Genomic DNA, 21,888 nt, shown 5'->3' with positions numbered 1-21,888 from the left:
CGCCGCCCTGACCGCCGGCCTGCCTCCGCGCTCGCCTTCCCGGGCTCGGGGCTGAGGCCGGGGCCGCGCGGCCCGAGGAGCCACCGGCGCCCCTGCTTTGGCGCAATGGTTGGGTCTGCTCCCCGCATGCCGCACATTCCTTGGAGTAGCTCCCCCCGCCCCCCAGTCTCCTCGGTTCCTTCCCCGTCCCTAGCCTAAGCACGGGCTGCAGCTTTGCACCCCAGCTCAAAGCCCCTTTTAAGGACATGGCTTTGGGGATCACTGGGGCACCTGGGGAGGAGGCGAACTGGCTCCCAGGTCTTCCCTCTCTCCTTTCATCTTCCAAACTATACCCCACCCAGCCACTCTCTCAAAAAAGGTGCGGAGACTCACTCCGAGGAGCAAACCAGCCTTCCATCGAACCTCTGCAAATCTCCGTTCCCCTCAGATCATACACCAAGATGTTAGGAGAGGAAACAGGTCTCCATTCCCCAGCTCCTCACCCGAACACGCACGGTAAAGTTTTGTATTTCATTCCAGTGCCAGAGCTTACAGGAAGGCTTCCACCCAGACGACAGTATCAAGTACAATAGACAAGAATCATTTAAGACCATCGTTTGGTAAGCCTTGTTTCTGTCCTGAAAATTAGAATAGTGTAATCCTTCCTATGTTAATTTTCAGATGTGACACAAATATGTTCTCCTCAAGGGATACAAAAAGTCAGCAAAAAAAAAAAAAAATGGACAAAGGACGAAGGAAATTTCCTTTGTTTCCCAGCTGAAATGATCGAAGGCTGCTCAAACTGCCTTTTCTCTGGACCACCTTCCCTTGAGTTATCAAGCTGGACCCTGTGTAGTGTAAAGGTCTCTGCAGCAACGTGGACTGGCAGGGCCACCCCGGCCCCCCACATCACCCCAAGTAGGCCACTGGGACTGGCTTCCCATCTTTCAATCAGGCCTGTTCCATGGTGAGTATTGCAGTGTTATCCCTTTGAAAATACTAGAGTTCTTCTTTGGACTCTAGACTCTTAACACCTTTTGCCATGATAATGAAAAATCCTAGCTTGCTAAGCAGTGAAAGAACTCCACTTCTGGCTGCCATAGGGAAATTTCACAAAGTGTCCCCTATGGAAACTGTTTCTAACAAAGCCTTGGCCATTCAAGGGCTTTTCCAGCAGCAATGAATTGAAAAACATGCTGGTGACTTAGTGACCCGCTTCCGTACTCCAGGATGATCCCAACATTCTCCAGCAAAGGTCATGAGAATAGCCAATCTTACCAATTAAAAACAACCATATATACCAAATACATACATGATTCCTAATTCTTTTCACTAAAAAATAAATAAAAATAAAAATAAAAAATAAAGGCAGCAAAGGAACTTATTCTGAGCCCAGTACAGTGCCCACTTGCTAAACACAGTACATGATCTATCCTTTAAAGTGATGTGAATATCACACAGCACAATTACTCTCCAGCTGTTGTAGCATACACGCTAGAACTGTTTTCTGTGCATTTACAATTGTTCTGGCTGACCTTTTGCTGTGTGTTTTCACTAGGACCTTTTACTGCAAGTGATCAAGTCCAAATATAAGAAGGTTTTAGTACTGTTCAAGTCATAGGTGACTTTTCCAGAGAAATTACTCCTCAAGACCCCAGCAACTCCGACCTGTCATCTATAGACAAAATTACATGTATAACCTCAGTTGTCATGACTGGTCTCTTAGGAAACCACAATCTGAACCACAGAAGAACAGCATAGATTAATTTTTCTCTGGGTGTACTCTAAGGCCATACTTTGCATGTTGTACTTTTCTAGAATACTAAGATTTGTTTGGATGTTCTGTAATAGTTTTATAAGGATAATAAAAGTTAAGTGATAATAAAATCTAAATTGCAATAATGAAGGAATTCCAATATTAAATACTAAAATACACTAAGGATCTTAAACAAATATTTAAAAGACTGTCTTTAAGACCAGAAAGGATATCTAAAAATCAATGAAATGTAGTATGTCCTATAAGAGTGAATGAAATAAAAGGAGAGACCACCGGGCACATATTTTGAAAAAGACAATGTCGACAAAGGTTCAAAAGTTCCAAATTCAAGTAGGTGTTAGATTTTTAGCTAATAAAATGTTAGAAAGAGAGGAAAAAATACTGTCCACTCTCAAAAAGTGTAAAATGTAATGACATTGTTACAGGGTCTACATAGAAGGATGATAAGGCTGGAACCACCAACACCTTCAGAGGCCTGCAATCAAGTAAGGGAAACGAGACATACAGCCTGAAGAATTCACAGGGAGAGAAGTGACACATACGAAACCCTGTGTACAACATATGCTATCAATTATAGATATTCACAAGTACTTCATTTTAAGAGTGATTATAGGGACAGATGGGGGTTCGTCTAGAAAAGTGTATTGACCTTTGAAATGAGTTTTTTTAGACAAATATATTTTAGTCTGAGAAAAGTAAGAAAAGGTCGAGAGAGACTACAAGTTATAACGCTAAGCATAAGGGCTTCAGAACCTGTCCTGGAGAGGCTCTTTCTCTTTTTAAAGGGAAACTGAGACATGGCTGCCTGGGCTGTCCCACATCCTCCTTTCCCACCTCAGCTGGTAGGTTACATGGTGGGAATATGACCCAAGGGCAACCAACCCACAGACAAGCCCGTGACCTGTGACCTGGTTGGGACTGAAAAAGGAGCAGGGTGAATCCCATTCTCACCTCTGGGAATTTGATTCAGAAAACTCCAAGAGCTGAACCAATTAGGAAAGGGACAGAAACTGCACGAGTGCCAGGGGGTAGAATTGAGGCCACGATAAGCCAAAACCATATGCAAGCCAAGGTAATGAGGAAGCAGAAACTATGAGTAAACAGGAAGCTGACTGGCAGCAAGCGGAGCAGAGCAGAGCTGACGCCAGGAGCGGGCGAGCACTTGGCCGTGAGATGATGGAGTGCAGTCCCTAGAGCTGCTGTGGCCCTTGAGACCTACGACAGCCCCTCCATGTACCAACATAAGACACCCCTCACTCCTTCTTCAAGTAGCTTAAAGGAATCTGGGCTTTGTGATCCAAGGAACAAAATTAAAAAGATTGGGCTCCCCATCTCAGCTTCTCACTTACTAGCCCCACGGGTTTGGGCAAGTCAATTAACCACTCTAGTCCAAGACTGTCTTGACAAGATTGTCTTTAGTACAGTACACTAACTAGAATGCCACACTCCATACATGGCAGCTGTTATTATTATTCTTCTGGGCTTGATAGTGGATCACAGATTTAAATGGGTGAACTGTGTAAATAACCAATTCCTAGTAAAGGCTGGCTGATCATCAAAGGACAGGAGTGAGGGTAGGACAGGAATTGACAACAAGCAGATTTAGGTAAGGGGTAATCACTTCTTCCAGAACTGTGTGTCAGATGGCTGAATGAATATACTTTCTAAGTCTATGTATACTACAGACTTAACTTTAAAAGTTAAAAAAAAAAAAAAAGTCTGGCAAAAGATCTTCAAGAGCCTTTGTGCACTGAAGCTTTTCTGCATTTGTTTTTGTCCAGTTTCCTTTTGAGAAGTTGCATGTTGGGGCAGGGCCATTCCTGTATGAATGGGAAGACTGAGCAGGATCAGAGATCACACTCTGTAAGGCAGAGAGAAGCGACAAATAAGGATAATAAAGCTGGAACCGCCAGCCCATTCAGAGGCCTGCAATCTAGTAAGGGAGACGAGACATATGGGTAACGACACTCTCTGTGACTTAAAAGAGCTTGAATGACTGGAATTTGAGACTCTGAATTTAGAAGACATTTATTTATTCCATAGACATACTTTTAAAATGAACCTTTCATTTTTACATCTCTTACATCTCATTTTACTTTTTCAATAACCATCTAAGGTTGGAAGGACTATTAAGCTCAATATCCAAAGGAGAGAAAAGAAATGGAAGCCTGACTGACCAACCACAAAGCTAGTAAATAAGTAGCAACCTAGGGTTGAAATTCAGACATCGCTAGGGTTAAAAGACTGACTTGAGCCTTGTGTTCCTTCCAATTCTGTAATGCTGCATCTCAAAAAGCCTTATAAATAATGCTCCTTCAATTCCTGGGTGAGCACTTACAACCCATACTGCACCCGAGTTGCCGTACACTAATAATGCAAGGCATTAAGTGATAAGTGCCAGGCAAGTGGTCTAGACAATTATGTGCTATGGGACCACAGGAGGGAGAGAGATCGATACAGGATACGACGTGGGCACAGGAAGCTCAGCTGTATAAATGTTTTGTTTGAGGACCATCAGAAAGGAGCACTGCACAGATGACCAGAAAAACAGAGCTAGGGATAGAAGGCTGGTATGAGAGAGGATGCAGATTTGGGGAAAATCACTGTGAAAATCATAGAACACCCTAAAAGGGACAGATGAGGAAGTGTCAAAGCCTAAAGGAGCCCTCCCTCTGACACACGTATAGTACTAAGCCCCATATAATAGAGGAACCTTTGAACCAGACCACTCAAGAAAGCATGGCAGTGAAGGTAAGCTTTGACAGAGGAAGAAAAGAAATGTGGGCAGAGGAGATGTCCCGGGAGATAAGGAGAGAACACCTCTATCAGGAAAAGAACTCCCTATTGCGGGTTCTATCCCTTCATCACTGCTAAAACACTTCAAGTACCTTTTTAAAAAATTATTATTTGGGTCAAATTGGAAACAAAAAGAAACTTAGAGGCAATATCCATTCAACATATTTTAAATTAGAATCTTAATGTTGAAGATATCCACACAGTATTGGTTTGTATAGGCCGTTCGCATTAAAAAAACTATTTACATTTGAGAGCCTCTATGTTAAAAAGCTCACAAAGCTTCTGGCTCCCAGAAAAACAGGAAAAAAGAGAGATACGGAGAAAAAAATATACATGATCAGCAGATTCTTTAAATCTCTATTTTTTCCTGGTACAAAATAGAGTTGATAAAGTACCTAATTTTCAAAGTAGCAGCAATATTTTCTATTATTTACTATTTTGCTTTTTAAAAAACTCTGTAATTCTTATTCCAGACTTACAGCTCCCTAGACACATATAAAATTACATGTGTATAAAAATGAAACCACTATAATAAAACAAAACTATAGCCATAATCCCAGAAAGTATATAGACCAACGTAAACATAGCCATATTCTAAGGAGTCCTACTAGAAGCGTATTCTGATGATTCTTAAATCCTCCTGGTGAACAAAAGAGAAGAAAGCAGGTTTGTCCTACTGCAGCTTTTCTGCATTGACTATTAAGTAATAATAGCTATCATTTATTGAGTAACTACTATATTCTAGGCACTTTCTAAGCACATTACACACACAGACACACAGAGTGAGAGAAAAATGACTATTCCATTCTACTCAAGAAAACTGAGGAACAGAAGTTTTAAAAAATCGCCCAAGCACACAGATCCAATACACCACAGAGCTGGAGTCTGAAGCCCATTTCTTCTCATGGCACAGTGCCCTGACATCCATAACACTAACACTGGTTATTATTACTATTAGCTACAGATCGAGTCAATGGCTCATAAGGGAAAACTTGTGGTATCAAGAGCAAAGTTTGGGCATCAGAGCTCCTAGGCTTTCATCTGGGCTTCACCATTTAGCATTTACATGACCCTTGGGCAAATCATTTATTCCCTCTAGAAACCTCAGTTTGCTCATTTCTAAAAGGAGATGGAATTACTCTGAATTTCTATTAAGTTAAATATGAAGGCTAATTTTCCAGTATCCAAATATATAGATATATATTCAATAGTATGGATATATATTCTGGCCACAACGGACTACCTAATCATGGCTCACTAGTGGTTGCTGAGATGTAACTCCTGTCTTGCAACCAGTTTTATTTTCTGGAATAGCTGACAGGATAGAATTGGGAGAGAGACAGAAAGAATTATCTTGTAGAAGCTGATACAAAATTTAGGTGAAAGGTATTTCTAGAGCCCTGAACTTGAACCAAAAACATAGACTCTCTCCAAAAATAGTGGAAAACTATATGAGAAGTTAGCTTTATTATGGAATCCCTAGATGCTTATAGGTCAACTAAAATCACCATTTAGGTCACTGTATGGGGAACTGTTTCCAAATTCTAAGTAAATCATTTACAGACAACATTTTTTGGATATGATCTATTCATAAACTAGTACTGCCCTACTCTTGCAGAAAAGTTAATAAAATTCAGAGTTTACTCAAATTTTTGACATAAGAATTCTCTATATGATAAATTTTGTTATGTTTTCTATAAAAACAGGCATATAGATTCTTACTCTTTTCAAAAATATAAAATCTGAATAAAAGGTTATATGAATGAAAAATTCAAGATCTTGTTTTATTCTGATTTAATAATACAATGAATCTATACTTCTAAGTAAAATTCCATGGCAAAATAAAGTCAATTTATTTGGGACACCAGGGTAAAGAGAAGCTCCATTTTTCATATTTTATGATTTGCTGTTTTCCTAAATTACCTGCTTGGACACCCCAACCCCCTATGCTCTTTGATTAAAATCTGGTATTGAAGCAATTATTTTCCATGCATATAACAAGCCTATCAAAATTCAAGAACTTATTTTCAGAGTATTTCAAGACAATTCAATGAATTTTCCATGAATTGTACTAAAACTTTTAAGTGGTGAAGGAAAGATATTAGTAGGTAATCTTTAAAATTACAGTTGGAAGTAACATAAGCACCTATTTCTATGAGCAGAGTGTGGAAAAAGAATAAGAACTGAGATAAGGAAGGGAAAGAACTGGTATGCTTAAGTTAATCACATCCACCTCTTCCTACAGGATCTGGGACAAGACAGAAAGTACTTAGGAACACAACAACAGAATTTACGGAAAACTAGAGCCAAACTCCTTAAATCAGAGAATAAAATAAAAACCTGGAATATTACTTTCTTTCCATGAGTAAAAAATCAACTCTGTGGGGACCAGAAGTTAGTGTAATCGCTGGACTCCCATGTAGTCGACCGCGGTTCGAGTCTGGGACCCAGTGTTAGCTTAAACTCATGCCGGGTGTGTGTGCATGCATGCCCAAGATCCCGAGAGGAGAAAGAAGGAGAAGGGATTGTGGTGTGGCCATCTCCCCTGGGGAGTGATTTCTCACTTTCTATCTCTCTGTCTCTCTCTGTCTTTCTTGCAAGCACACGCACCCTATAGCAAAAACCTCTCCAAAAAAAGAAAAAATAAAATCAACTCTGTGAATGACAACTTTGCCAGTACACAGCAAACTATACCTGAAACAAATAAAACCCTCATGTAAACTAACAATGGCAAAAGGTTATTATAAGACATCCCTAAATGTCTCTGGGATGGAGATGCATAACTAAGGTCTTTCCAAAACCCGAGACCCATATCACAAGTTAGGTCTCAAACCATTCAAAATACAGAGGACAAAACCCAATAAAAGTTTCCTTTCTCTTCAGTTGCAAAGATTACCATTATATTAGATCTGTTTCACCTGAAGAGGAACATGCTAAAATAATTAATAATATCCTTTATGTAAATGAGGAAGCAAAAAGCTTTTCATTCTCCACTGAATTATAAAGGTTCAAACAAGAAGATACAGAATTACAAATGAATTTCTATTCAGTTGAATATGTATGAAGGCAAACTTTCCAACAGTAGGATATGTACTGAAATAATATACATAAGGAGCTTATAAAAATTCCCCACCCTAAGTGTCTTTAAGAAAGGCTAGTTCTGGGTTATCTAATATACTTAACGCATGAGGTAAACTGATGACAGATCTGTAGCAATTGATACTCCCCAAGCGAAGAGAAGGCGAATGAGGAAATTCTGATGTCGTCATGACGATGTGACTGATGATGACATCAGCAATTCCTAATTCCAAACTGTAAGGAGCACTCCCAGAACACTGATATATTAAACAGATACTCCTAGAACCACCCTCCCTTCACCACCTAATCTAATATTTGATCTAGTGGCAAACGGCAAATATAATTATGTTTCAACCAAAGGATTATTAAGTATTAAGAGCTTGTTATACCCTTTTCAAGTTGGAGAAAATGTCAGGGAGAAGGAGATAACTTCTGAAGACATCTACATTTTCAGACCTATAATACATATTTTTATATTTTTTACATATATAAACAGTGTATGTATAAAAATGTTACAGTTTGCAAAAGACTCTCTTATGCATTATCTCATTAAGGTCTCAGGGAAGAAAGCAGGGTAGGTATTCCTCTAGACCCACTTTTTTTTTTTTTTTGGGAGAGGTTTTTGCTATAGGGTGTGTGCACTCGCCAGACAGACACAGAGAGACAGAGACAGAAAGCGAGAAATCACCCCCCAGGGGGATGGCCATGTCGCAATCCCTTCTCCTCCATTCTTCTCTCAGGATCTTGGGCACGCACGTTAGTTTAAGCCACCAGGTCCACGACTCGAACCACGGTCGACTACATGGGAGTCCAGCTACATAGCCATTACACTAACTGCTGGTCCCTTTTTTCTTGTTTTTAAATCAAGTAGAGAGTAGTAGGTTAGGAAACTTGCCTTAGGTCATAGAAATATAGAATCTCAGAGTTGGAAAGAATTTTCAAGGGGCAATCCCTGTGCCTGACATATAATAATCATTCAATAAATATTTTCATAGCTAAATGAGTTAGTTAAGCTACTCTCTTTTTGGACACTCTGACCAATAATAAATTCAGTTCATCTATCATTATTTAGCTATATTTATTAGAATTTTGTTGTTGTTGTTAAACAGCCTTCAAAACAAAACATTCATCACAGTTCTATCATAGGGTAAGAATCTATCTCTTCTAAAGATTGCTCAGTGCTTTTTTTCTGCTTTCTACACTGTCCTACCCAAAAAGGTGAGGGTTGAGTATTTTTTTTTGAGTCTTAACAATATTACAAGTTTACTTAAATAGTCTAAAAATCTCTGATGTTTATTTAATCTACTATCCTGCACAGAGTAAGTTTTCTTGAAGAAAGGTATGGATGAGACAAGCTAGCTAGCTCTCTCTTATGCAAACGTACCCAAGTGGCTAAAAGAACTTATTCTCTCGCTCTCGCTCTCTCTCTTTTTTTAGGGTTTTTTGTTGTTGTTGTTTGTTTGTTTTTTTGTTTGTTTGTTTTGTTTTTGCTATAGGGCACATATGTTCATCAGAGAGATACAAGGGGAGGAGAAAGTGATAAATCACCCCCAGGGGTAGGCCATTCCATAATCCTTTCTCTTCCTTTCTTCTCTTAGGATTTTGGATTTTGTGCATGCATACATGCACACACACACACCCAACACAGAGAGACAGAAAGCGAGAAATCACCCCCCAAGGGGGATGGCCATGCCGCAATCCCTTCTCCTCCATTCTCCTCTAGGGATCTTGGGCACGCACACACACGTGCCCAGTTTTAAGCCGCCAGGTCCGGGACTCAAACCATGGTCGCCTACATGGGAGTCCAGCGACATAGCCATTATGCTAACTGCTGGTCCCCCCAGCATGATTTTTCAAGCTGCTGGGTCTGAGTCTCAAACTGCAAAGTTGGCCATGTGGGATCCAGCCACCCTAACTTCCATGCCCCCTGCTGACCTAAAAACCAAGTTAGAAAGAACAAATGTAAGAAATACCGTGATCAAATATTATGACTATGCTTTACAAAATAAAACTAAACCTAATGAATTTGCATCCTACCCTTTCAATTACTTAGAATTATAAAAGAGATCGAAATAAATTTTGCATTTTGCATCTGCATGTGGCTTACTAAGAAAATGAGATTCCATGACCAAATGGTTTCTCCTAACCTCAACAATTACTGTCAGAATAAATCTTCTCGCTTTACGTTTTGAGTAAGAGAGAAGTGTCCTGCTCATCTCTGTGGAATTGATATCCCACAAATATTTGTATATAAACTATATCACGCAGTCTGAGATGCCAATGATTGCAGGCTGCCAACCATTATTGAGGTGAATATTTGAAAAAGCCTATGTCAGAAACTATAAGACATCATACACTAAAATACATCTCAATTTCAGAACTGTGAAATGTGAAAAAGGTGTCTTAGAATCCATCAGTATGGCATACAAGAACATAAACAAAATGCATGCAAATGCACATACATGTCTTTTTCTATCATTACCTACGTTCTGGAAGAACATTTTGTCAAACACTGATTTTTAACTGTCCTAAGAACCCAGAGCTACTAAGTGCTTACAAGTAAATGACTCATCCAATGGGTTTTTCCAAGGAGATCAGACAGTATGTCTCACCAGTGCTGGGCACTGTCTCCAGGGTCAGAATGAGAATCTCTACCTGAATTTCTTAAATACATCTGTCACAAAGGAGCTAGCTAAGCTGTCTGTTTTCCGCCTCAGTCGTATCTCCACAATCATGTCTAGTTACAACTGCAGTGTTTTATTTTTATAGTACATTTATATATAAAAGATTAAGAGGAGATGGACCTCAATCTGTAGATACGTATTGCATCCTCCACTCCACACCTTTTGCTATTAGTACTTTAAAGTTGTCAGTTGCAAACACAACTTGAGAACATTAGTCCTGGACTTGTTACCTCTTTGGCAAGTTTTAGTCAAACACATGTATATAAATGGACACACACACTCTCAAAAGATCAGTCAACAGTAGTACTCTGTCACCTAACAACAATTCCAAGCTACGAATCTGAAAGATTCTCATCCTTTTAGGGGACCCAGAGTGCCAGTTCTCAGTCTTCCTAGAATTTCAGGTTGGAAAGGTAATTTATGCATAGAGCAAATAATTCAGATGAAAGATATGCACATGGGTCTTCAAAAAGTCATAGAAAATGTGTACTATGAAAAACATTATGCATGGATTTCAAGATCTTTTTTCCACCAAAATAAACTCATACTTTAATTCAATTTTTCCATGAACTTATTAAAGTTTCCACATATCTGAAATGGTTAGCACTGTTCTTTTAAAATCAATATGAAATTACCAAGTGAATCAAAGGGAATTACTTAACAGGTAGGACTACGCAGTTATATAAAAAGATATAAATGGTTCACACTTGAGGCAAAGAGAAATCACCTCCGAGGGGGATGGCCATGCCACAATCCCTTCTCCATTCTCCTCTCAGGATTTTGAACATGCACTAACACATGCCTGTCATGATTTTCAAGCCATCGGTTGGGTCTGGGACTCAAACCACGGTCCACTATGTGAGACTCCAACGTCTTAAGCACTACAACATCTGCAGGTCCTAGTTTATTTTATTCTATCACATAATGTTTTTAAAACTTCTGTCATTATATAATAATGGAAAAATAGTTGATTATTGTTGAGGCTATCTCTACTTAATGTGTGCTTGAAAATTTCCACAATGAAAATATTTTTACTTGATATCAGTGTACTAAAAGCCTTGTGACTAGAAACCTCTAGAAAACCAAGGTAAATTGATTCTTGGTGATACAATAACCAGAGACATGATAAGTTTTCTTTTAAATAACTATTTTATCTGCCCCTTTTACCTTTTACTCATGAATCTCTCCTGAAAAAAAAAGAAAGATAAAGAAATAAATTGAAAAAGTTGAGTTATGAGACTTCAGTCTGAATAGTACAAAAGTGGCGGTGAGTTAATTGGGAAATGCTACAAATCTAAGTGATTAAACAGGACTCAGCTACTTTATACATTTACAGTGAAATATGCTATTTCTAAATATGCTATTTCTAAATCTCTATGGTTCAGATTTAATGTCTTTTTTTAATCCATATCTTTCATCTCTTTATTCCCTCAAGCTAGAACTGTCTGGACCTCTCCTGTTTTACCCTCTGATCAGTCCTTATTTATTCTACATTGTTGTGTACCTTGCCTCCAAAATAATTTTTATGGCCTCTGTGCCTGTATCATTCTACCTCCTAAAACTTCCACATCAAACACAAATTTCTGAGCAACACTTATAAAGCACTCCACTTTCTAACGCCCTATCCCTTTACCTCTCTTCCAGTTACTATTCGTGTTTTGGCTGCCCATGAACTCACTCTTTTCTAGCTCTGAGCTCTGCCAGGAAATAGCCTCTGTTTTTCCATCAGCCAAACCACATGCATCCCTCCCTCTGTACTCTGTTGAAATCACAGCTCATGGGCTGCCTCCTTGGAGTTTTTCCTACTCTCATCTTTTTTCCAAGACCTCCTGGTATATTATCTAAGGACTGTATAAATGCCTAAATTAGGTCAACTTCATGTCTTTATAGTATAAATTCTTTTGCTAAAGAAACCATGGCCAAGATTTAGCATGCACTCTCTACTCTTTACTCCAGCACACCATCTTGTGAGCGCTCACTAAGTACATGTGACCTGGCTTCACTATAAGTCAGTAATTCTCAGCCTCCTTCGCAGGCCAGCACACCTGAGTGTCACTACAAATTACCATCAGTCTGTGGCTCACTTCCACATGACTCTGAACCAAAAATGATAGGGACACATACTCCCATTCTTATCTGAAAACCACTGTTATAGAGAATAAACCAGGAGCTAGTCCCATGGCCTAGTGGTTAAGGGAGCCAGATTCCATATGGCTGACCGTGGGTTGAGTCCTAGCCCTGGCAGCTTGAAAAACCTGCTGGGCACATATGCATGTGTGACCAAAATCCCAATAGGATGGAGAAATGGAGGAGAAGGGATTGTGATATGACCACACCCTAATGGAAGATTCTGACTCTCTAGTAAGTGCACGTGTCTTCTGGCAATTAAAAGAGAAAAAGGAATGAATCTGGGGCTGGGGCTGGGGCTGGGGCTGGGGCTATACTGTAGTGTGGTGGCAAAATGCTACATTACACAAGGCTAAAGCACATGGTTCCCCCTAAAGTTGGTTAATTTCAATAAGTATTTCTTTATTTTCATTAGTGAAGGAGAAAGAGAAAGACAGCATCCTCATCAGGGTCTTCTGTGCTCTACCCCCAGTCTCAGGCAGCCTCAGATCTTAGACATGCACCTGTGCATCTACTCAGGGAAGTTTCAGAACCTTCCCAATGTGCTTTAGCCTTGCAGAATGTAGCATTTTGCCACCGCATTACAGTGGTGGTTGACATGCTGGACTCCCACATGGCCAACCATAGTTCAAGTCCCAGACCTGGCTGCTTGCTTTCTCACTTTCTCTCTCTCTCTCTCTCTCTCTCTCTCTCTCTAGTGAATTAAAATCCTAATAAAAACAAATAAAATTAAATAATGTTTTGGAATTAATCAAATTTATATTAGTTCATCTTTTAAAAGAATGAACCAGAAAGTGGTTACAGGCTCCCAGAAAAGCTCAGTGTCTTCGCTCTTTCTCTCTCTCTCTAATCCTGCTTTGCTGTACAAAAAGCTTTGCTATAAGGAACACACAAATTATAGTCTCTTGACTTTAGAGTGTTTGAAAATGATTAAATGCTTCTTGAGGAAGCATTTATTCATTAAAATCCGAAAGGTACCAAAATGTGTTTTAGAATGACTAAAACACCAAGAATGACTTTCCCCTGATGACACAACTTCCCTTGAAACTCCTATAGCTCATTCTGCCGTCTTTCCCACACCAGGAGGCCTCTTCCTTGTTCCTCACCAATGGAAAAGAGCACCACCCTTAAGAGCACTCATCCTATCACCTACAAACTGCCACTGCCATTTTTGATGTGGAGTAGAGAACAAAGTGTGGGCTTTCAATAAAAACTGCCATGTTCTAAGACAGCCCTACTACCTGTGAGCTTAACCTCTTTCATCTAAATTTATTGTTTAACTGTAAAAAAGGAAAGGGCAGCAATATCTCCATTACAGACCTATGAGAAAAGCAAAGAAGACACTGCACTTTGTTAAATTCAAAAGGCTAATTACTCTCATTTACCTTCAGCAAATGCCCCTCCCACCTTTCAGAGGACTTGAGTACATAGCAAAGAGCTTTCCCTGACATCTGTTCACACCATGGATCCAAGTGGCGGCACAACAGGAATGCAACTGGACCCACTTGGGAAGGTCCTCAGCTTGTGTTCTAGGATATCCCTGTGCACACTGGGCTGCACGTGTGGGCCTGTGACCTGAGCTGGCTGAGACAAGGGGAGGGTGTGGACTGCAGTGTGAAGACCTGCTAGAGGTGTTTGTCTTCCTCAGAAGAAATAAACAGAAATATAAAAAGGTTATGAACAAATAAGAGTTATCATATTAGACATCATTTTTTGAGTGCTTAATATGCACAGACATCATTATAAGTAATTTTTTTTACACATTTCTATAGGGTACATGCACTTGCCGGAGAGAGACAGAGAGAAAGGGAAAGTGAGAAATCACCTCCCAGGGGGGTGGCCACCCTGCAATCCCTTCTCCTTTCTTCTCCTCTCAGGATTTTGGGCACACATACACATGCACAAGGTGTGTTTTTCAAGCCATTAGGTCTGGGTCTCAAACTACGCAGTTGGCCATGTGGGATCCAGTTACCTTAACCACCACGCTGACTCCCAAACTTCACTTTTCAAACAACCTAAATCCTCAAACTGCCAATTCAATTTTATTTCTGTTGTCTAGTATTCACAGCCATTTCATCCTGCTTTTCAAATGAATGTTTCTGATCAGATGTTTCAATTCCTCCTCTTGAGCTGCTGATAATCTCCTAGGCAAATTTTAACTGTGTTCACTGGCTTCGCTAAAAATTCAGTTTAGTTCAGTTAGACTTTCAATGCTGTACAGCATTCATTTTACCCACTTCAAGTAATTTCTTACCCCATCCTAAACAGAATGAATTCCAAACCTTTATTTTCTTTTTGTAAAACTACCCATTCCACATTCTCTGCCCAATGATAGAGATTATTTGACACTATTTACATGAAATTCCTTCCGACCCTTATCAAATACAAATTACTCCATATTTTTGCATGCATCTTCTTGGCATTCTTCTGTCCTAGTAGTAGAGATGTTTCTAGCTCTTTCTGTTTGTTTCTTTTAAATATTTTTAGCTGAAGGGCACATGAATTTGCCAGAGAGAGAAGAAGGAGAATATACTCCCTACTGGGGTTTGGTCATGCCATAATCCTTTCTCAGTTTCTCTATTCTGTTGGGATTTTGGACATGCATGCGTATGCATCCTGCATGGCTGTCAAACTGCAGGGGTAGAGATTCCATCTAAATTTGGCCAAATGCACTCCTGTTTCCCTTAAGAACAAGGCTATGGGACCAGCCCCTTAGTTCTTTTTAAGATGTGGGTTTCCATTTGTATTCTAGATAGCAAATGAATTTCCCATAACACCCCTTCACTGTTTCTCCCCAACCCAACTTCTCTACCAGTTTCCCCTTCCTTTCACCCAACCTACCTACCTTCCCTCTTTCCTTCCTACCATCCTTTCTTCCTCCTCCCTTTTTTGTAATTGACAACCTAATAATATTTTACTATAAAAGTAATACATTATGCTGGCCAGTGGTATGGTGGTTGAAGCAGTTGGTTCCCAATGGTTGACTACACAGTTCAAGCCCTGTACCCAGTGGTTTAGAGACCATGCTGGGCACATGTAGATGCATCTCCAAATCCTGAGGGGAGAGTGGAGAAGAAGGGAGTGCAGCATGGCTATTTCCCCTGGAGGTTGCTTTCTCAGTTCATCTCTCTCTCTCTCTCTCTCTCTCTCTCTCTCTTTTGTTGGCTAGTGCATATTCCCTTTAGCTAATTAATTAATTAATTAAAAAGTAATACATTGTTTGAGGTCTTAGGTTTAGACCTTTGATCTACTTTGAGTTGATTTTTGTCAATGGTGAGAGGTAAGGGTTCAGATTCATCTTTCTGTAAGTAGATATTCAGTTTTTCCAGCACCATTTGCTAAAGAGGTTTTCCTTTCCCACTGGATTGACTGGTACCCTCTGTCAAAAATTAGTTGGCTGTATGCCTGGGAGTTTATTTCTAGGGACTCTATTCTGTTCCATTGGTCCACCTGTCTTTTTCTGTGCCAATATCATGCTGTTTTGATTACCATAGCTTTGTAGTATATTTTTGGGTTAGGGAGTGAGATGCCACCCACTCCACTCTTCTTGTGCAGGATTGCTTCAGCAATACAAGGTCTTTTATTATTCCAGACAAATTGTATGATTGTCTTTTCTAGATCTGTGAAGAATGTCTCTGGTACTTTGATTGACATTGCATTAAATATGTAGATTATTGGGTAGAATTGCCATTTTGATTATATTAATTATTTCAATCCAGGAACATGGGATGTCCTTCTACTTTTTTGTGTCAAAACATTTATGGGACAAAGAAATGGGTTATTATCTGTTGAAGATAACTTTATAGTATTGTCAACTGGACTGGTGAGAAATGTACACATGTTAGAATATTCACTTTGCAAGCTAAATAATGTGATTTAATGTATAAAAGAAATTGAAATAAAAATAAAATAAATAAAAAGAATACATTAATATATTTTCCTTTTAGAAAAAGGAACAACAAATGCAATAGCTTCTTTCTAGTAAACCAACTTGCTCAAGTCTTCTCTAGCCTAATAAAAGTAGGGGGCAGGGGAGTTGATGCTTTACTTGCTTTGGAAGCTATTTTATTCTTCCTCTCCTCTACCGCCAGAATTCTTGGAAGACCATTCACCCTGGATGTTGTACTTCTTCAATTTCCACTCTAGTTATAGACCATTGTAATCTGCTTCTTAGCACAACACTCAACCACAACTGCTTCTCAATCTCCATATAATACAATTCTGTTCTGAAACAGCTCTGACCGCTCACCTTCACAGAATTCCTTTGGATGTCTTCCTTTGCCCTTTGCTCTAGATTTCTTTCCATATATGATCTCACCACAACTAGTGCTTCTGGAATCACCAACAAACTAAAGAACCCCATGCCTAACTGCCATCTTGGCTCTTCTCTTGGGATCTAGATTGATAGTTCACACTTCCTTGAGCCTCTATGTCCCCTGGTCAAGGTTCCATGTGCTCTCTGGCTTGCGCTCTCTCCCCCCCACCCCCAACTTTCCGATGTCACCACTGAAGTCCATACGCTCCCCCTCAAGGTCATTTGCATAGTACTTCAGTTATATCCACCTGTTCATTTCATAAGAGTATGAAAAGACTATGCATGAGTTTCTTTTTTGTTTTTAACAAATTTTTTTGCTATAGGGTGTGTGCTGGCCGGAGAGATAGAAAGTGAGAAATCACCCCTCAGAGGAATGGCCACGTCACAATCCCCTCTCCTCCACTCCCCTCCTGGGACTCTAGACACACACACACACAGGCGCCCTGCATGAGTCTCATGCCAACAGGTCCGGGATTCAAATGGCAGTCAACCACATGGGAGTCCAGTGCCTCAATCATCATGCCACCTGCTGGCCCTGAGACTATTCATGGATTTCACGAGTTTTTTCACCCAAACAAACTGATACACTAATTCCATTTTACATGAATTTTTTGAAGCCCCCTCATACATCACTGCAACTCTGGAAACAAAAGTTATGTTCAATTTTTTTACTTACATGTCTAAGAAAAAATGATCATATCATAAAATTAGGGAGTAGACTTTCCTTCTGCTCATGCAGCACTCTTATTATGTGTTTTGTTTTGCTTTGTTTTGTTTTTGCATAGGAAGCCTTTGGAATCTGAGAAGCACTTTCTCCCTAATGAGCGAGAATACTCTCAAATGCATTAGGGAGAACTGATGACTTTCAAAGTGCAGGGGAATGAAAGCCCATTAACTGGCAACTTTTGGATACTCACACTCTTAAAGGGGAAGTTGTGCAGCTGACTTTTTAACTACTTTTTGGATTCTTCTTCACCCAACTTTCATTGACAACTTCTAAGTGTAAAGAAAAATTATACATCTGAGTCTAATAACATCTACTGTCTATTCTCTCATAAATGACTATAAAAATGCCAGAAGCCAAGAAATGTTTTGTAGAATGTACTTCAGAACCTCTTTTCCTTATTAGAAAAGAAAATTAAAGCAAACAAAGGGAGCAGTGTGGAGAAGAAGAGGCAGGAATGACCCACAGGCTTATCAAAGCTGCATCCTCACGTCCAAGTGCCCGCATCCCACAACCAACACCACCGTGCCTTAGAGGTGCTCAAGTGGATGCTAAGGGAGATGGAGCCAAAGTCAAGACGAATCAGACAGGCCCTGCAAAGTGGTCTGCTAAACCTGCTCCTCCAAAGCCAGAGCCTGTCTCAGAAGTCCCTTCCAGAAGCGAGAGAAGGCATCCAAGAGGAAAAAGGGCAAATCTGACACAATGAGGAAATAATCCTGCGGAAAATGGAGATGGCATAACATCTGACCTGGAGGTGCCGGAAGTGTCAACTGAAGTGTGTGCATTTTTGATAACTATTTCTGGTGGCTGTACAGTTTTAAATACTAATTTTGTCAAGTTTTATACAAATGCAAAATTTTGTTTTTATTTTTTTAACTACATTGTTTGCACACAGAACACTTCATCGCTTTTAGAGAAAGGAGCCTATGTCACCAACAAATGTCTCTGAAGCTGATTGATGTGGAGAAAAACACCTTTCCTTCCTACGTTTGAGAGACTTCCTTGTAGCTCCTATTCACTCACAAAGCCATCTTGGCCCAAATGCCTAGCAGTGTGGAAACACTAAAATTCTTTTCTACATTCTCCTTTCCCTCTCCACCTTCAGCATAAACTTAACTCCCTTAAACCTAGAGGCCCGTTAGCACCTGACCACAAAAAAAATTGGTTATCGGCATGATAGACACTTGGTACTTTCTAGTGACACCATGGAGATGCTGTCCATCCAAAGAACAGTGGTTCTTACTTTTAGATTGCAGATTTTTAGTGGGTAGTTCTGCCGTTTTCAGAAAGTTGGGGTCAGCTTGTGGAAATTTGTTAAACAACGTGCTAAAAGTAAAATATCAAACCTCACTCTAAACTTTCCCTTTTCAGAGAATCGGATAGAGACTTCATTGGGTTTTATAGTGGCTTTCTGAATTAGGTAGTCCACTGAAGAAGGAAGCTGATAATGTATAATGTTAATGTATAATGTATAATGTTAACAACTATCTGCCTATGTCTTGCCTGAAATGCCATGACTATTAATGAAAAGTATCATTAATAAAACTTGATACCGTTGGCTTAGGGGAAAAAAGCAAAAAAAGGAATGAAAAATGAAGAACTCTTTCCTGGTGTTTATTTTGATACCGTAAGCAGTGATAGGAAGATGGGAGATTTATAAAACAAATGTGGGCCAGTCCCTGGCATAGGGGTTAAAACAGCTGGATTCCACATGGCCAACTGCCTGGTTTGAGTCCTGGACCTAGCAGCTAGGCACATGTGCACGTGTGCCCCAAATCCCAAAGGAAGGCAGAGATGGAGGAGAGGGGTTGTGCCATGGCCATTCCCCGTGAATGCTTTCTCACTTTCCCCCTTTTACCTCTGTCTCTCTCTGGGCAGTGCACATACTGTCTGGTAAATTATTAAAGAAAGAAGAAACAAAAAAAGGCGAAGAAAGAAAAGAACAAACATAAAAAGGATAGTTCCCTTAAAATAATCAGGAATTGATAGTCTAAGCCCAGAAAAATTATTTTGATTAAGATCTGACAGCCAAACAAAAAACAAAACTCAAAACACACACACACACACACGCACACACACAACAACAAAAAAACAACTCTTCAGACCTTCAAAAGAGTGTTTTTTTGTTTTTGTTTTAATGAGAGATTTTTACTATACAGCACACACACTTGCTAGAAAGACAGAAAGCAGATATCACACCCTCCCCCCTTCCCGGGGGATGGCCATGCCGCAATCCCTTCAAATCTCCTCCATTCTCTTCTTGGGATTTTGGGAACGGATGCACACACCCCCAATGACTTTTAAGCCACCGGATCTGGGCCTCAAACCGCGATCAATTACGTGGGAGTCTAGCAATGTAACCATTATGCCATTTGCTGGTCCCCTTTAATAGAGATTTTAATTTGGGGCTCATAATAAGCACACAAGTGGAATAGAGTCAGCAAAATCATTGCTTAACTTACTGGCATTAGAAATTAAATCATCTCCATTCTTGACATTATAGCTGTTTAAATGGGACTGCATGAAGTTAGAGGATTTAAAAGGACTACTGTCTTTTAATGGGATAGTCTAGACTCTTAAGTTGACATATATATATACAAGTTTCATGCCTCTGTAAAATAATTTCTTACTACTCTTACAGTGAATTATTTTTAAACTCAAAAAGAGATGGTTTCTCTTAAAATTTTCAAAATACCTTTACTCTTTCAATTGACTTTTAGTTGCTTTATATCTTACTAGCTCCCTTAAATATTAATTAAAAGAGAACACAAAGGGCCAGCAGGTGGTATGGTGGTTGGGGTGCTGGACTCCCACATGGCTGCTCTTGGATTAGATCCAGACCTAGTGGCTTGCTTTCTCATTTTCCATATGCATGCCCTATAGCAAGTGTTAAAAATAATAATAGTAAATAAATAATTAATTCTTTAAAACACACACACACACACACACACACACAACCTCTTACTGTTTTCATTCCTTAACAGCCACCACAATTGAACGGTTGGCTTCTGTGCATAGAGAGTGAGACCACGAGATAGCTGAGGGGTCAGGAGGAAGAAGGAGAGGCAATGAGACAGAGGAACTGTCACTCGTACTAGTGACTTATGAGTCACTGGTGATTCATGAGGGCAGCACTGAGACACAGGAGGGTAGAGAAATGAGAAGCCATAAGATAGCAAAATGCAAAACAGCTGGACTCAGAAACCAGCTCGACCAAAAGGGGCCAAGTCACAGATATGTAGAAAAATTCAAGCACCTGCTATTGAACTGTGACTAATCATCCCACTGGTTTCCACAAGGCCCATGTTCACTATAGGCCCTGTCCATCCTGAGGCCCGGTTTACTATCTTAGGTTCCTAACCCCACGTGTATGCTTAGAACACTCCCATCCCTCTACTTAACCCAAGTGGCAGCTGGTCTCTATTGCTTGCGATCAGAAAGTATCTTGCTAAACAAATACGAAGTTGTCAAGAAATTGTTTCTTGTAAGTTAATATATACTTAAGTAATGGCTAGTCATTTTATGAAGGAAATAATGTAAGACAGAACTACCTGCTTATTAAGGCAAGTTATTAAATTATACCCATTTATTCAAGACATTATTTATTTATTTATTTATTTTCAGTTTGTCAGGGGGTGTGTGTATTCACGAGAGAGAGAAGGAGAGAGAGAGTAAGGAAGCACTCTCCCTTCCCATGGGGAACGTTCATGCTGCAAACCTTTTTCCTCCATACCTCCCTCCTTTCAGGATTTGGGGCACACACATGCATGTGCTCCATGTGTCTTTCAAGCCACAGGGTTCAGGACTCAAACTGGACGGTCAACCAGGTAGCATCCACCTGCTTTAACAACCAGGCCAAGGGTTGGCCTGGCATTTATTATTTTAAAAATTCAGTACTTGAACCTATGTGACTGGCAAGCACCACATTCATTTTATAATTCCAATTAAAGCATTGCCTAGTGTCCAAACCAAAACATTTTTTTTTTGAGAGATTTTTGCTATAGGGCGCATGCGCTTGTCAGACAGACAGAGAGAGACATAGAGACAGAAAGCGAGAAATCACCCCCCAGGGGGATGGTCACACCCCAATCCCTTCTCCTCCATTCTCCTCTCGGGATCTTGGGCACGCACGCACACGCATCCGGCGTGAGTTTTAAGCCACCGGGTCCCGGACGCGAACCACGGTCGACTACGTGGGAGTCCAGTGACATATCCATTACGCTAACAGCTGGTTCCCACAAAACATTTTTTTTAAAAAAGCTCCTTATATACAATCTGAGCTTCTCAGATACTTTAAAAGAAATGACAAGGTAGATGATTTCCCTCCCTCAAAAAACATATACATAACAAGTTGACTATCCTTCTTTAGATGCAAAACAATAAACCATTATTTATGTTAATGCAAATA

General features: G+C 39.9%; 1 protein-coding gene across 6 annotated transcripts in view; it reads right to left on the bottom strand.

Moving 5' to 3' along the window:
- The window catches only part of RBMS1 (RNA binding motif single stranded interacting protein 1), a 259,130-nt gene that overhangs the window by 160,325 nt on the left and 76,917 nt on the right, over window positions 1-21,888 (bottom strand). Inside the window, exon 1 of one of the 6 annotated variants that reach the window (XM_006160286.3) lies at window positions 7,736-7,811. The exons of 4 other annotated variants lie outside the window; for them this stretch is intronic. The gene's annotated coding sequence lies outside the window, so the exon portion shown is untranslated. Of the gene's footprint in view, window positions 1-7,735; window positions 7,812-21,888 lie in introns of those variants that run through there. One more of the 6 variants, XM_006160280.3, reaches the window with a different exon arrangement.

This window comes from Tupaia chinensis, unplaced genomic scaffold, assembly GCF_000334495.1.
Source record: "Tupaia chinensis unplaced genomic scaffold, TupChi_1.0 Scaffold000674_2, whole genome shotgun sequence".
NCBI lineage: Eukaryota > Metazoa > Chordata > Mammalia > Scandentia > Tupaiidae > Tupaia > Tupaia belangeri.
Note: the sequence above shows the minus strand (reverse complement) of the source record. Positions and strands in the feature narration are given on the sequence as shown.